This window comes from Sapajus apella, unplaced genomic scaffold (genome assembly GCF_009761245.1).
Source record: "Sapajus apella isolate SASKATOON/1434 unplaced genomic scaffold, GSC_monkey_1.0 scaffold128, whole genome shotgun sequence".
NCBI lineage: Eukaryota > Metazoa > Chordata > Mammalia > Primates > Cebidae > Sapajus > Sapajus apella.
The window spans coordinates 1782657-1798815 of record NW_022437068.1 but is presented as its reverse complement, the minus strand read 5'-3'; the positions used below and the strand labels follow the sequence as shown (position 1 = coordinate 1798815).

At 43.8% G+C, this 16159-nt stretch overlaps 1 protein-coding gene across 10 annotated transcripts in view; it reads left to right on the top strand.

Moving 5' to 3' along the window:
* Positions 1-846: 846 nt before the first annotated feature.
* The window catches only part of RAF1 (Raf-1 proto-oncogene, serine/threonine kinase), an 88300-nt gene continuing 72987 nt past the window's right edge, over positions 847-16159 (top strand). For 5 of the 10 annotated variants that reach the window (XM_032262274.1, XM_032262265.1, XM_032262276.1 and 2 more), the window contains exon 1: positions 931-1235. The gene's annotated coding sequence lies outside the window, so the exon portion shown is untranslated. Of the gene's footprint in view, positions 1236-16159 lie in introns of all 10 variants that reach the window. The other 5 variants (XM_032262268.1, XM_032262273.1, XM_032262269.1 and 2 more) reach the window with 5 other exon arrangements.

Sequence of the window (16159 nt, the reverse complement as noted above, 5' to 3'; positions counted from 1 at the left end):
AGAGAGAGAGAGAGAGAGAGAGAGAGAGTGTGTGTGTGTGTGTGTGTGTGTGTGTGTGTGTGAAGTCAGTATCTGGATCTAGTTCATTCTTGGATGGATGATAACCCAGACTGGATGTAGCAGCGTCCTCTTAATCAGTTTCCTATTAATCTACATTTCGCCTCCAGTGTTTCTCTAGAATGCAAATAATAGGGCATTAAACATCTTCACACATGACTTTTTGTGCATGTGTGTACCTATTTCTATAGAATTAGTATCTAGAAGTGAAACTGCCGGGAGGAAGGACATATACTTTTTTAAAATGTCCATAGGTAATGCCAATCTGCGATGTCATCTATTCTGGCAGCGCTGCGAGGGCACACAACGGTTTTCAATATACCGAAGCAAACTGGATATTAGCATCTTTATTGGTAATGTGATGGGGGAAAAATGAACCCCCAATTTACAGGCAAAGAAACGGCGGCTTAAGGTTCAACAAAGCTGCCAAGTGGCGGAGCCGTGATTCGGTATCCAAGTGTCCGACTCCGGGGAGGACACGTCAAAGCTGGACACTGTGCTCTGTGTCCCGGGGCACGTCTGGTGATCGCTGGGCCTGGCAATGCTGGCAGGCAGACCTTCCTCTCCCCTTCTAGGCCTGTGGCCACTTGTGGCCGGCCAAAAGCCGGCTCTTCCTGATTACCCAGTGACCCTCCTGAGAGCAAGTCAGCATCACCTAACAAACCTCATCAGCTTCGAAATGGCGGCCACCAGATCGCGAGGCCACGCCCCGGGGGCGGGGCCTGAGTTCAGGCCAGAGCGATGGACGCCCGAGCCTAGTTGGAAGTTGACTGCCAGTAGGGCTCGCGCAGAAGCGGAGAGCCGGTGGCGTCGCAGGTCGGGAGGAGGAGCACCGAGTGGAGGGCTCGCTTGCCGGGGCCGCCCGAGAGTCTTAATCGCGAGCGCTGAGGCCGCCATCTTAGATGGCGGGAGTAAGAGGAGAGCGGTCGTGAGGCGGGAAGTCTTTTCTGCTGCTCTCCTTTGGCCCCGGAAAGGGTCAGCTGGCTGTGCTTTGGGGCGTGTGCCCTGAGGCGCGGAGCGCGTTTGCTACGATGCGGGGGCTGCTCGGGGCTCCGTCCCCTGGGCTGGGAACGCGCCGAATGTGACCGCCTCCCGCTCCCTCACCCGCCGCGGGGAGGAGGAGCGGACGAGACGCCGCCGCTGGACGACAGGACGTTGGGACGGCCTGGCTCCCTCAGGTAGGTGGCGGACCCGGGTCATGGATGTCGGGGGAGCCGGGCGACTGGCCTGGGTGGCGCTGATGGAGCGGCCCCGCGGCTGCCGGACGGAGGGCTCGGGCCAGGCCGTTGTCACCCCGGGTAGCGTTGGGCGGGGGCCCGGGAGTTCGGTGTCATGGCCGGCGAACCTAGTTCCCACATCCCCAATCAAATTTCCTTGTGTTTTGCGGAAACTTGCCAACGCCACCCCTTTGCCAGTGCGCATTCCTCATATTTGGCAGTGGGAAAATCGCCCAGAGCTGCCCCGTATCTCTTGTCACTCGGATGGGCCAATTCCTTTTCTCTTGGGCCACCGAATGTGGGACCTGGGCTTGCACCCTTTCTCAGGGTACTCCAGTCAGGTGACACCCTTTTAGGAAGGCGTGAGGAATCGAGGAAGAGAGGAGGAAACTGGCCGGTGCCCTACCACAAAGGCACAGGGGCCTCGCCTTGGGTATCATGACTCTGTGGGTTATTAATGAAAGGCTTAGGATGCTTATAGAGGATTGGCCTCAGGACGCTTTGGAATGAAGAGCCAGGGCTGTCTTTTGTATGAAGCAAGAGCCGCCGGGACGCTTCAGCTTTGCAGCTGCTGAGGCTCTGCAGAGCTAGTCGATGCCGGAGAAAAAGGAGTTTAGACGTCGAGAGAGGCGAGGCGGCCGTGTTCATTCATTGTTCTCTTTCTGGGCCTCTGGGTGTGCCTCTGTTATTCATTCTCTGGTGGGAAGGATAGGAACTTCTGTGTCTCCTTGAGTTGTGACCGGATTCTAGGGGGTCACTTAATCTAAGTAAGAAATGAATTCAAGGCACGTTCTGCTTGCCTGGTCCTCTGTGGGCCGAGTGGAGAGATTTCTGCCCTCCTAAGACGTGAAAACAATGCAGCGTGATAAGAACTGGCTTACCAAGTGTGGGGATTTAGAAAAGTTAGTTTTGCTTAGGGAGGAGTTGGGGAGGCTTCTGCACTCGAGGAGACTTCTCCGTCGAGTTTGAACTACCGATGAGTAAGTGCTCACCAGGTGAGGAGGAGCCCAGGGAACAGCTGGTACAAAGGCTTACAGGCTTGTGGGAGTTGGGATGAGTTTGGGGGGCAGCAATTTGCCTAGGGTGCAGGAAGGAAACGGTGAGAGATGAGAGTAAAATAATAGTTGCTAGAATTGTGAAGGGGCTGTTTTTGTTGTAGATCGTGAGCTAGTTAAATTTGGATTATTACACATGCTGAATCTTTATTTTTGCTGATAGTTTTCTCCCCTTGTTGATGCCGAAGCTGATAGTAATTGAAAAGATGTAGTTTGTTAAACTTAGTTAATAACTTTTTAAATTTTTTTTATTGTTTCAGAACAATTCGAACTTAAATAATAAAAAGGAACATTATCTCACTCTGTTGCCCAGGCTGGAGTGCAGTGGCTTGATCATACCTCAGTTGCAGCCTCTAACTCCTAGGCTTAAGCAATTCCCCTGCCTTTGCCTCCTGAGTAGCTGGGACTACAGACAGGTGCCACCACGTATGGCTAATGAAAAGAAAATTAGTAGAGATGGAGTCTGGCTGTGTTGCCTAGGCTGGTCTTAAACTCCTGGGCATAGGTGATCCTCCTGCCTCCACCTCTCCCACTCAACGTGCTTGCTTGCCGTGATTACAGGGGTGAGCCCCTGGCCAGGCAGAACTTTTTAAAATAATAGAGACGGGGTGGAACTATGTTGGCCAGGCTGGTCTTGAACTCTTGGGCTCAAGTGATCCTCCAGCTTCAGCTTCTCAAAGTGCTGAAATTACAGGTGTGATATACTGTACCTGGCCAGGAGGACTTTTTTTTTAATGTGTTTTATATTAAATGTTTTGCACTTACACAGTGGTGAATGAATTGAACTCATACGCTCCTGGGAATTCTTGCCAAAAATTCTCTTAAAGTTATACTTGCTCACAAAAATGTTAACTTTATAAATATAGTACACTCTACTAACAATTTTTATTTTATTATTGTATTATTTTTTATTTTTTTGAGACTCACTCTGCTGCCCAGGCTGGAGTGCAGTGGTGTGATCTGGGCTCACTGCAATCTCCGCCTCCTGGGTTCAAGTGATTCTAGCTGGGATTACAGGTGCGTATCACCACACCAGCTAATTTTTGTATTTTTAGTAGAGACGGGGTTTTGCCATGTTGGCCAGGCTGGTCTCGAAGTCTTGACCTCAAGTGATCTGCCTACCTCGGCCTCCCAAAATGCTGAGATTACAGGCATGAGCCACTGTGCCTGGCCTAAATTTTAAATACAAAGTTCTCCCCAGTCTTAGAGAAATTGGACGATTATAGAAAACAAACATCCAAAAAAAGTGTAGAACGTATTTTTGGTTTAATAAATGTATTTTATAAACTGTGTCTCTGGATTGACTTCTCAGATTCCAATCTGTTATAAAGCCTTTATCCCCATAAACGTAATTTCCCTAAAATAGCTATAATATTGTGATTAATGTTTATGCTAAAGTGACTATTATGGAATTAACAGACTTCAGTTAGAAGTTCCTAAATCTTGCTTTGATTGTGATGATTATATGCCACTGAAGAACATTCAGGATTATTTTGGCTTGTTTTTACTCTTATCACTCAAGGGCTAAACTGTTCAAAATGCAGCATAAACATTTGACCCAGTTGAATGCTGGGATACTTGGAAAAATAAACCTGTTACTGTTTCTGTACTAAAGTCTTATCTTTTAAAGATATGTGGTGTTTTTTTAGTGCAGTGGCCAGTCTCGGCCCGCTGCCTCCCAGGTTCAAGTGATTCTCCTGCCTCAGCCTCCTGAGTAGCTGGGACTACAGGCACCTGCCACCACGCCTGGCCAATTTTTCTATGTTTAGTAGAAGCGGGGTTTCACCATATTGGCCAGGCTGGTCTTGAATCTTGTGATCCACCCGCCTCGGCCTCCCAAAGTCCTGGGAGCACAGGTGTGAGCCACCACACCTGGCTGATACGTGGTGTTCTGTGATTATAAATTGTAGTAGAATTCCTTAGTCTTGTTAAAGTCTTGTCAGTAGCTGTAAAAACATCAGCCAGTTGTGGTGGCTCATGCCTGTAATGCTAGCACTTTGAAAGGCCGAGGCCGGTGAATTGCTTGAGCTCAGGAGTTTGAGACCAGCCTGGGCAACATGGCAAAACCCTGTCTCTACAAAAAATACAAAAGAAAAGAAAAATATTAGCAGGCATGGTATAGTGTGCCTGTAGTCCAAGCTACTTGGGAGGCTGAGGTGAAATAATCATCTGAGCCCAGGGAAGTCGAGGCTGCAGTGAGCCATGTTCGTGCCGCTGTACCCCAGCATTGGTGACAGAGTGAGACCCTGTCTCAAAAAAAAAAAGTGTATCTTCAACAGAAGGCTTGAGCATATTTTATGGGATTTGATTTAGCAGAAAAAAAGTGAGTTAAGCTGGTAATTTCTGACAAAAGGTGACAAAGAATGCTAAACATCAAGCATTATATTACAGTTGCTCAGAGTTGCTTTTAGTTTATAACATGCCATTTGTTTGCTTATACAACTTCATACTTCTTGGAAGTTAAATTTGACTTTTCCAAAAGCACTGGATTATTTACGAAATGAAAAATATAGTTGATAACTTTAAACTACTATTTTAGGTAGTCTATTAGTAGTAAACGTGTGACTCTTCTGCATTTAAATTTCAGGTAAGCCTTTGTTAGTAACCTACTGCCTAAATATAAAAAAGTTACATGAGGGAGTACTTTTGTTTGTGTGTTAGGAACATAATAGGCCACACATAATCATCTTGATCTTGGGAGGAGCTTGTTAGCCAAACAGCATGCCTTAATGTTGACTTGGAGAAGAGAATTTTAAATATTGTCTTTGAAAGGCAATGGACTAATGTGACACTGAGGGGGTTTATGAAACCATAAAATTGAGCTTTGATTATAACTTAAATGCGACTGTAAAAAAAAAATTGAGCTTTGACTTTTTTGTTTTTAAGTTGTGCAGATCACGGGAGTCATTTCTTGAGAACAAGTGACTGGTGGAAAATTGCTTACCTTGAGTTAATTAATTGGAAAATCAGAGAACACTAGATTCATTTAGGATGAGATTGTTTAGGTCTTTTTTTGGTATGTGTATGGGAGGGTAGAATTCTTAATTGCTCATCTGAATGGGTTCAAACTGTAATACTAGGTATTTGTATTGCAATTCCGTTGGTACTTTTGGTGTAGGGCTAACTTATCTTGCCTGTAATTCTTTTTTTTTTTTTTTTTTTTTTTTGGAGAAGGATTCTGGCTGTATCACCCAGGCTGCGGTGCAGTGGCGCGATCTCAACTCACTGCAACCTCTGCTTCCCAGGTTCAAGGGATTCTCAGGCCTCAGCCTCTTGAATAGCTGGGATTACAGGTGCCCACTACCACACCTGGCTACTTTTTGTATTTTTAGTAGAGACAGGGTTTCACCATGTTGGCCAGGCTGGTCTCGAACTCCTGACCTCAAGTGATCCACTTGCCTCGGCTTCCCAGAGTGCTGGGATTACAGGCACGCCCAGGCATCTTGCCTTGTAATTCTCATGATAGTAATGGGTGGGTATTTTTTCTTGCCTTAGAGTTGTGAGTAAAAATTATTTAATTACATATTAAGGTTTCATCTTTAATTTTACAATGTTTGAGTCATTTTGTTACTTCTTTTCTCTCAGAATTACTTGCATAGCTCTAAATGATTTTAGTGGTTAATTTCAGATCTGTTTGCCTTTCTTCTAAAATGACTCTTAGACTCTCATCGTAACCAAGGAAAATGTCAAGTGGGTGTTGTTTCTCTGTTATTGGTTTTGGCCCAGACTATCTAAAGTTTGGCAAATTACTCACAAAGTATGTTAATTGGCATCACATTCCAGTCAGTGTACATAGTATTTTTTGAGGAACACTAGACACACGGTTTTATTTTTAGACCAGATTCTAAGGGATTTTACTGGGTGGGGATTAACAATCCTAAACCAAGTTTACAGTTTTAAAATCTTCATGATTTAGAGATTGTTTAGATTTTTAGTTAATAATGGGAAGCAGCAGGCAGTGGCAATTAATGTTGTTTTTTGTTTTTTGTTTGTTTGTTTGTTTGTTTTGTTTTTTGAGATGGAGGTTTGCTCTTGTTGCCCAGGCTGGAGTGCAATGGCCAGATCTTTGCATACCTCACCCTCCACCTCCAGGGTTCAAGCGATTCTCCTGCCACAGCCTCTTGTGAAGCTGGAATTACAGGGATGTGCCACCACGCCTGGCTAATTTTGTATTTTTAGTCGAGACAGGATTTCTCCATGTTGGTGAGGCTGGTCTCAAACTCTATCTCAGGTGATCCGCCCACCTCGGCCTCCCAAAGTACTGGAATTACAGTAGTGAGCTACTGTGCCCAGCCTCACATAACTTTTATGGTAGTCTGTTTTTATAATTGTTTTATTATTTATAGTTAATCTTTTACTGTGCCTAATTTATAAGTTAAACTTGATCATGGGTATGTATGTATAGGAAAAAACATAGAATATACAGTACAGTATACTGTTCTTGCTTTCAGGCATCCACTGCTGGTCTGGGAACATATTCGCCATGGATATGGGGTGTGCTACTATACAATGAAATGTTAGTAATAAAAAGAAATGATGTACTTATGTATACTACAACATGGATGAACCTTGAAAACACGCTAAGTAAAAGAAACCATGTAGGAAAGACCACATACCGAATTATTCCATTTATATGAAATGTCCAGAGTAGGAAAATCCTTAGTGACAGAAAGCAGATTAGGGGGCTGAGGGATGTGGGGAATGGTCAGTGACTGTGATAGGGGTTTCTTTTTGGGGTGATGAAAGTGTTCTACAATTATGGAGATGGATCCACAACTGTGAATATAATAAAAGCCATTTGATTGTATACTTTTTTTTTTTTTGAGATGGAGTCTTGCTCTGTCACCCAGGTGGGGCGAGCAATGGTGTGATCTCAGCTCACTGCAACCTCTGCCTCTCCAGTTCAAGTGATTCTTCTGCCTCAGCCTCCCGAGTAGCTGGGACTACAGGCGTGCATCACCATGCACAGCTAAATTTTGTATTTTTAGTAGAGACGGGGGTTTCACTATATTGGACAGGCTGGTCTCGAACTCCTGACCTTGTGATCTGCCCACCTTGGCTTCCCAAAGTGTTGGGATTACAGGTGTGAGCCAGCGTGCCTGGCCTGATTGTACACTTTAAATGGGTGAATTGTATGGGACGTTAATTATATCTCAGAGCTGTTAAAAATCAAACCAAAACTTACACATAGGAAAATACTCGCAAATGTGACCAAATGGTTGTGGGTTTTTTTGTTTATTTTTTTTTTAAGATGGAGTCTCGCTCTGTCACCCAGGCTGTCACTGCAACCTCTGCCTTCCAGGTTCAAGCGATTTTCCTGCCTCAGCCTCCTGAGTAGTTGGGATTATAGGCGCACGCCTAGTTTTTGTATTTTTGTTTTTTTGAGACAGTTTCACTCTTGTTGCCCAGGCTGGAGTGCAGTGGTGCAATCTTGGCTCACGACAACCTTTGCCTCCCAAGAATTGTTCAAGCAATTCCCCTGTCTCAGCCTCCCAAGTAGCTGGGATTTCAGGTGTGTGCCACTATGCTTGGCTGATTTTTGTATTTTTAGTAGAGAGGGGTTTCACCATGTTGGCCAGGCTGGTCTTGAACTCCTGAGCTTGTATTCCGCCCACCTTGGTCTCTCAAAGTGCAGGGATTATAGGTGTAAGCCACCACACCTGGCCAGCAAATTCTTAAGAATTAAATTTTGAGGAGGGGAGGGAAAAAAAGAATTGAATTTTTTTTTTTTTTTTTTTTTTTTTTTGAGTAAGTAGTAAGGTCACATATCACAAAATTTAAAGGATATAGAAAGATATGGTGTACAGGCTGGGTGCAGTGGCACACCTGTAATCCCAGCACTTTAGGAGGCTGAGGTGGGCAGATCACAAGGTCAAGAGTTCAAGACCAGCCTGGCCAACTTGGTGAAACCCCATCTCTACTAAAGATAAAAAAATTAGCCGGGTGTGGTGGTGCACGCCTGTAATCCCAGCTATTCGGGAGGCTGAGGCAGGAGAATCTCTCGAACCTGGGAGGCGGAAGTTGCAGTGAGCTGAGATTGTGCCATTGCACTCCAGCCTGGGCAACAGAGCAAAACTCCATTTAAAAAAAAAAAAGAAAAAAGAAAAGAAAGTTATGTGTTGTTTAGAGTAATTCTTCCTTCCCCTTTGTTCCCCATCTACCCGGCTTCCTTTCACAGAGGGAAATATTCTTTTCTTTGAGATGGAGTTTGCCTCTTGTTACCCAGGCTGGAGTACAGTGGTATGATCTCAGCTCACTGCAGCCTCTGCCTCCCAGGTTAAAGCAATTCTCCTGTTTTAGCCTTCCCAGTTGCAGGGATTATAGGCACCTGCTACCGTGCCTGGCTACTTTTTGTCTTTTTTGTAGAGTTGGGGTTTCACCATGTTGACCAGGCTGTTCTAGAACTCCTGACCTCAGATGATCCACCCATTTCAGCCTCCCAAAGTGCTGGGATTACAGGCATGAGCCATTGAGGTGGCTGAGCTGACTTTTTTGTATAGATATCTTATATCTGTTTAAAAGTGGGGTATATCTTATTCCTGTCTGTATATTTCCAGTGGGACATGTCTTACTCTTGTTTATATATCTCCATTTCTTTTTTTTTTTTTTTAAATAGAAGTTCAACTCTAATATCTCCAGTTCTTAAAACCATATCTTACACACCAAACATTAATCAGAGGTTAATCACTTATGGATTTTTCTCTACTGCCTTTACACAAAATGCTTACATTAAAGAGGATATACTTACTAAATTCCAACTTAGAACTTTATAACTTAGGACCTATCTGTTGCAGGAGCTACCTTGTTTAACCTTCTCACTCTATTGGGCATTGTATGTAGAGTGCTCTGGGTTTTCTGCCTGCTGGCTCCTTGATGACATTTGCCTGCTTTAGCAGCACAGACTCTTTAGCTCAAGCAGTTCTTACCATGCTGGCTATTGCCTTCTGCATTCATAGGTTTTAGACAGGGAAGAAAGTTATATACCCAGAGAGAATGGGGGAGGGGGGATAAATGATACTCTTCTACCATTTTTGACCTTAGTCTGGTTTAGTTATTGTGTGATTGTGAGAGGAGAGATTGTGATTTCCCTGGCTAGTGTCATCTAGTATTGTCTCACAATGCAAAATGGACCCCTAGGTTGTGCTTTTAAGAGTGTGGCGGGGGGCGGTTGGGGGTAGAGTGTGTGTGTGTATACACAACCCAGTGACATTTAACTACATTCATTCACAATGTCTTAAAACCATCACCACTACCTGTTTCCAGAACTTTTTCATTACTTCAAAGAGAAACTGTACTCATTAAGCAATAACTCATTCCTCCCTATCCCCAGTTCCTGGTAATCCCTATTATACTTTGTTTTTTTTTTTGAGACAGGGTCTCACTCTGTTGCCCAGACTGGGGTGCAGTGGCGCGATCTTGGCTCACCGCAACTTCCGCCTCCCAGGCTCGAGTGATTCTCCTGCCTCAGCCTCCTGAGTATCTGGGATTACAGGCAGGCGCCACCATGCCGGCTAATTTTTGTATTTTTAATAGAGATGGGGTTTCACCATGTTGGCCAGGCTGGTCTCGGGCTCCTGACTTCAAAGGATCCACTTGCCTCAGTCTCCCAAAGTGCTGGGATTACAGGCATGAGACCCTGCACCAGCCTCTACTCTCTCTATGAATTTGCCTATTCCAGTTACGGGGAGTCATACACTATCTGTCCTTTTTGGTCTAGCTTATTTCACTTAGCACGTTTTTGACGTTTATCCATGTGGTGGTGGCAGGTATCAGTATTTTATGCCTCTTTATGGCTGAATAATATTTCATTGTTTGAATATATCACATTTTATTTATCTTCTCATCAGTGATGGACATTTGGATTGTTTCCACTTTTTGGTTGTTAGAAATAATGCTGCAGTGAACATTGGTGTACAAGTATCTGTTTGAGTCCCTGCTTTGAGTGCTTTGGAGGCTATGCATACAAGTAGAATAACTGGATCATATGATAGTTCTGTGTTTACTTTTTGAGGAACTGCCAAATCGTTTTGCACAATGACTGCACCATTTTACATTTCCCACCAGCAAAGCGCAAGGGTTCCAGTTTTGCCACATCTTTTCCAACACTTGCTATTTATTCTAATTTTTTAAATAATAATCCTAATGAATGTGAAGTGGTTGTAGACTTTTCTTTTTGTATTTATTTTTTCTTTTATTATTATTATTTTTACTGTTTTAGAGATGGGAGTCTCAGTGTGTTTACCAGGTTGGTGTCGAACTCCTGGCCTCAATTGATCCTCCCATTTTAGCTTTCCAAAGTACTGGGATTACAGGCATGAGCTACTGCACCTGGTCTTCCTTTGATTCTTATTGCTAATTAGATCTAATGGGCAAACCAGAAGTAACTACATTTGTGGCTATATTTGGAGCTGATGGGTTTTTCCTCCCTCTTAAATTTGTATATAATGTTCTTCAAAGAGACAAATTAATTACACAATTAATGACATCTTTTTAAAAAGAATATTGTTTTTCTTTCATCCTTGTGAGGTCTAAGAAGAAAAATAAGCAAAAATAAAATAAGTTTTTCTATAAGTTGATATGTATGGTTGTAGTGACTTTATACTCTCATACCCTTTTTTTTGTGTTGTGAGAGTCTCACTCTGTTGCTCAGGCTGGAGTGCAGTGGCATGATCTCGGCTCTGCAGCCTTTACTTCCCAGGCATAAGCTATCCCTCCTCCTCAACCTCCGGAGTAGTTGGGACTAGGTGTGTGCCACTGCACTCAGCTAATTTTTGTATTTTTTGTAAAGATGGGGTTTTGCCATGTTGCCCAGATTGATGTCGAACTGCTGAGCTCAAGTGATCCTCCTGCCTTGGCCTCCCAAAATGCTGGGATTATAGGCATGAGCCATGGTGCCTGGCCTTTTTCATACTCCTACTCTAAAATGTATTTAGGGCCAGCCTCTGTGGCTCATGCCTGTAATCTCAGCACTTTGGGAAGCTGAGGAGGGAGGATCGCTTGAGCCTAAGAGTTCAAAACCAGCCTGGACAACATAGTGAGACCCCCATCTCTTACAAAATAATTAGTTATGCGTGTGGTATGCACCTGTAGTCCCAGTTGCTTGGTAGGTTGAGGAGAGGATTGCTTGAGCCCAGGAGTTGGAGCTGCAGTATAAGCTATGGTTGTGCTGTGGTGCTCTAGCCTGGGCAGCAGAGCAAGATGCTGTCTCTTAAAAAAAACGAAAAGAAAAAGATGAAGAGTCTGTCTGAAATGGCAGGCAATCGCAGCTGCTGACCTCAATCTGCTGTATATGTCAAGCAGTTGAACTTTTTTTTTTTTTTTTTTAAGATGGAGTTTCACTCTTGTTGCCCAGGCTGGAGTGCAATGGCGCAATCTCAGCTCACTGCAACCTCCACCACCCGGGTTCAAGCAATTCTCCTGTCTCAGCCTCCCAAATAGCTGGGATTACAGGCATGTGCCACCACACCTGGCTAATTTTGTATTTTTAGTAGAGACAGAGTTTCTCCTTGTTGGTCAGGCTGGTCTCGAACTCCTGACCTCAGGTGATCTGCCTGCCTCAGCCTCCCAAAGTGTTGGGATTACAGGCATGAGCCACAGCACCCAGCCTCAACTTTTTATTATAATGTCATGACATGTCTTTGCTTCTTGGAAGCACTTCCAGCATTATTAGTGACACTTTATATGGGTCCCATGGTGTTATTCAAAGTTTATAGTATTGCACTGTACACGATGAAAAATACACAAGACTCATGAGAGATCACTTTTATTTATTTTTTGTTTGCGACACAGTCTTGCACCGTTGCCCAGGCTGGAGTGCAATGGTGTGATCTTGGCTCACTATAATCTCCGCCTCCTGGGTTCAAGCCTTTCTCCTGTCTCAGCCTCCCTAGTAGCTGGGATTGCAGGCGCCTGCTACCATGACCAGCTAATGTTTGTATTTGTAGTAGAGCTGGGGTTTCCTCATGTTGGCCATGTTGGTCTTGAACTCCTGACCTCAAATGATCCACCAGCTTGGCCTCCCAAAGTGCTGGGATTACAGGCATGAGCCACTGTGCCTGGCCAAGAGATATCACTTTTTACTTCAATAGGAATTTACTGGAGAGACCAACTGCTCACAGGGACACAAGGCCTTTTAAGTGGGTATTTGCAACTTGTAACACTTGAGTTCATTGCAATAGTAAGAAGAGGTGGATGTGAAATTACAATAATAGTGCAGTGTGTACAACAGGTTTCTTTTGTTTGGTTTTGAGGTAATGTCTCTGTCACCCAGGCAAGAGTGCAGTGGCAAGATCTCAGCTACTGCATGCTCCGCCTCTCAGGTTCAAGCGATTCTCCTGCCTCATTCTCCCAAGCAGCTAGGATTACAGGCCTGCGCCACCATGCCCAGCTAATTTTTTGTATTTTTAGTAGAGGTACCCTGTTGCCCAGGCTGCTCTCAAACTCCTAGCCTCAAGCAATCCACCCACCTCAGCCTCCCAAAGTGCTGAAATTATAGGCATGAGCTACTGCACCCAGCTAGCAATGGTTTTATGCAGTTATTTATTTTATTTTTTAATTTCTCTTTTGAGACGGATTCTCACTCTGTTGCCCAGGTTGGAGTGAAATGGCATGATCTCAACTCACTGCAGTCTCCGCCTCCCGGGTTCAAGCAATTCTCCTGCCTCAGCCTCCTGAGTAGCTAGGATGACAGGCATGCACCACCATGCCTGGCTAATTTTGTATTTTTATTAGAGACGGGGTTTCTCCTTGTTGGTCAGACTGGTTTCAAACTCCTGACCTCAGGTGATCTGCCTGCCTCAGCCTCTCAAAGTGCTGGGATTACAGGCGTGAGCCACCATGTCTGGCCCATATTTCTAATTTTTCCCTCCCTCTTTGAACATGTATTCTATGATCAATTCGTGTATCTTAAAAAGTGAGTATACTGGGAAAATAAATTATTGCCAAAATATATATATCAGTATGAGATTATAAGCTGAAAAATAATTGGTTATTTGGAGAAGGAAAGGAAAAGATAAAGAAGGAGTTAAAAGACCCCGCTCTAATTTATATAATGTTTAAGTGCTATAGAAAAAAAAACAGGCTGGGCACAGTAGCTCATGTCTGTAATCCCAGCATCTTGGGAAGCCAAGGTGGGCAGATCACAAGGTCAGTAGTTTGAGACCAGCCTGACCAAAATGATGAAACCCCGTCTCTACTAAAAATACAAAAATTAGCTGGGCATGGTGGCGTGTGCCTGTAATCCCAGCTACTTGGGAGGCTGAGGCAGGAGAATTGCTTGAACCTGGGAGGTGGAGGTTGCAGTGAGCTGCGATCGCGCCACTGTACTCCAGTCTGGCGACAGAGTGAAACTCTGTCTCAAAAAAAAAAAAAAAAAAGAAAAAAAAGAAACAAAGCAAGGTAAACATTTTAGAAGTGGAAGGGCTTGCTATTTATAATGAGTGCCTTTGTAAAGACATTAAATATGAAGATTTAAAATGAAGAAAGGCTTTATGTACCCTTCATCAGGCTCATTTCTTTACCTACTTGTCTGTGCTCATTCCCTGGACACACTTTAGCTTTTGTTTTACCTCTGCGTTAGTCTGTTGAAATGTTACCCCTTCAAGCTCAAATACTGCAATGAAATATCCTTGTCTACCTCTTCTTCCTTCCACTCAAGCTAGAAGTGACCTTTCCACACTTCAGATACTTACAGTATTTTTCTTAAGAATCCTCGCTATCCTTAATTTCGTATTTTGTTGTAGGCCTGCTTGTCTTCCTGAAAGCTCTTAGCCCAGTGCCTGGCACATATTCCACTTTTATTAAGTGGTGGTGATTTTTACTCCTACTTTAAGGGGTCCTGGAATGCAAGGACCATGTCTTCCTGGACTTTATATTTCTCAAAGCAGCTGGCAGTTGAAAATAGATTTCTTAGAAATCGTCGAATGAATGGTACTCTTTATTCTTATTTTCCTTTCATTCTATGCCAGGTTACAGTCTATAGAGAGGCATTCTGACTCTTTAGATGATGTGTAATAGTGACTTGGTATTTATGAAAAAAGGTTAGGATAAATATTGTAATTGTTGCTTTTTCTCCATTAATATTTTATTCAGCAGATATTTGAGTACCTAATTTTGTGCAAGGTCCTATACTGGATGATGGATTATATAACCAGATATAGGAAATACATGTAGCTCTTTTTTGAGACAAGAGTTTTGCTCTTGTTGCCCAGGCCGGAGTACAGTGGTGTGATCTTGGCTCACCGCAACCTCTGCCTCCGGGGTTCAAGTGATTCTCCTGCCTCAGCCTCCCAAGTAACTGGGATTACAGGCGTGCGCCACCACGCCTGGCTAATTTTGTATTTTTAGTAGAGATGGGTTTTCTCCATGTTGGTTAGTCTGGTCTTGAACTCCCTGCCTCAGGTGATTTGCCTGCCTTGGCCTCCCAAAGTGCTAGGATTACAGCTGTGAGTCACTGCACCTGGCCAGGAAATACATGTAGTTCTTTAATGTTTTGGTATATAATTACCTGGGTTATATTTTCTTTTTTGAGATGGGGTTTTATTTTGTCACCCAGGCTAGAGTGCAGTGGTGCAGTTACAACTCACTGCAGCCTCGACCTCCTGGGCTCAAGCAATCCTTCCACCTCAGCCTCCCAAGTAGCTGGAACTGTAGGCATGGCTACCATGCCCAGCTAATTTAAAAAAATTATTTTTGTAGAGAAGAGGTTCCCACTATGTTGCCCAAGCTGGTCTTGAACTCCTGGGCTCAGGCATGCCTCCTGCCTTGGCTTCCCCAAGTGTTGGGATTATAGGTGTGAGCCTTTACATCTGACCCTACGTTATATTTTGGTGTTTTATTTACTATTTTATCCTCTGAAAAAGTAGCAAGGTATAATTTACCTTGCTACTTTGAATTAATGGTGTAACTAACAGTGAAAAGTGTGTGTGTGTGTGTGTCTGTGTCTGTAAGAAACAATCCCCATCCCCCATGCTGGAGTGCAGTGGCACGATCACAGCTCACTGCAGCTTTGAACTCCTCTGCTCAAGTGACCCTCCTGCCTCAGCCTCCTAAGTAGCTGAGACTGCAGGCCTCAGACTGAGACACCATACCCAGCTAATTTTGTTTTATTTTTATAAAGATGGGGTCTCACTCTGCCTGGGATGGTCTTGAACTCCTTGGCTCAAGCCATCCTACCGCCTTGACTTCCCAAATTGCAGGGATTACAGGCATGAACCACCATGTTTGGCCAGGGAAATATTTTCAACATGTCCTTCTTTTGAGAAAATTATTATTGAAAAGTTGGTTAAAAGTAATTTCTGAAAAACAAATGCTATCAGTTTTACAGGTGTCTTAATATAGCTCTTAGAAGTTGTTAAAACAAAGTTTACTATTAAGAACACCATTGAAGACTAGGGAATCTTTCTGTTTGAAAGCCATTGACTCCAGAAGGAGGAAGTATAGTAGGAGAGCTGGCTGAATCAGGTGGTTACTTTTTTTTTTTTTTTTTTGAGGCAGAGTCTCACTCCATCACCCAGGCTGGAGGACAGTGGTATGATCTCGGCTCACTGCCACCTCTGCTTCCCGGGTTCACGTGATTCTTGTGCCTCAGCCTTCTGAGTAGCTGGGAGTACACACATGTACCACTACATCCGGCTAATACAGATGGTTACTTCTTGAAATTGCTTTGGTAAGATGTAAACGTAGAGGAATATCTCTTCTCTTGAGGACAAATCACCTCTGCCCAAATGAGTGATGCCAATGTGTAGAATGAATGATTCACTTATAATTCTGTGTCCTTATCTTTGGAGAGGGCTAATTTTTTTTTTTTTTTTTTTTTTTTTTTTTTTTTTT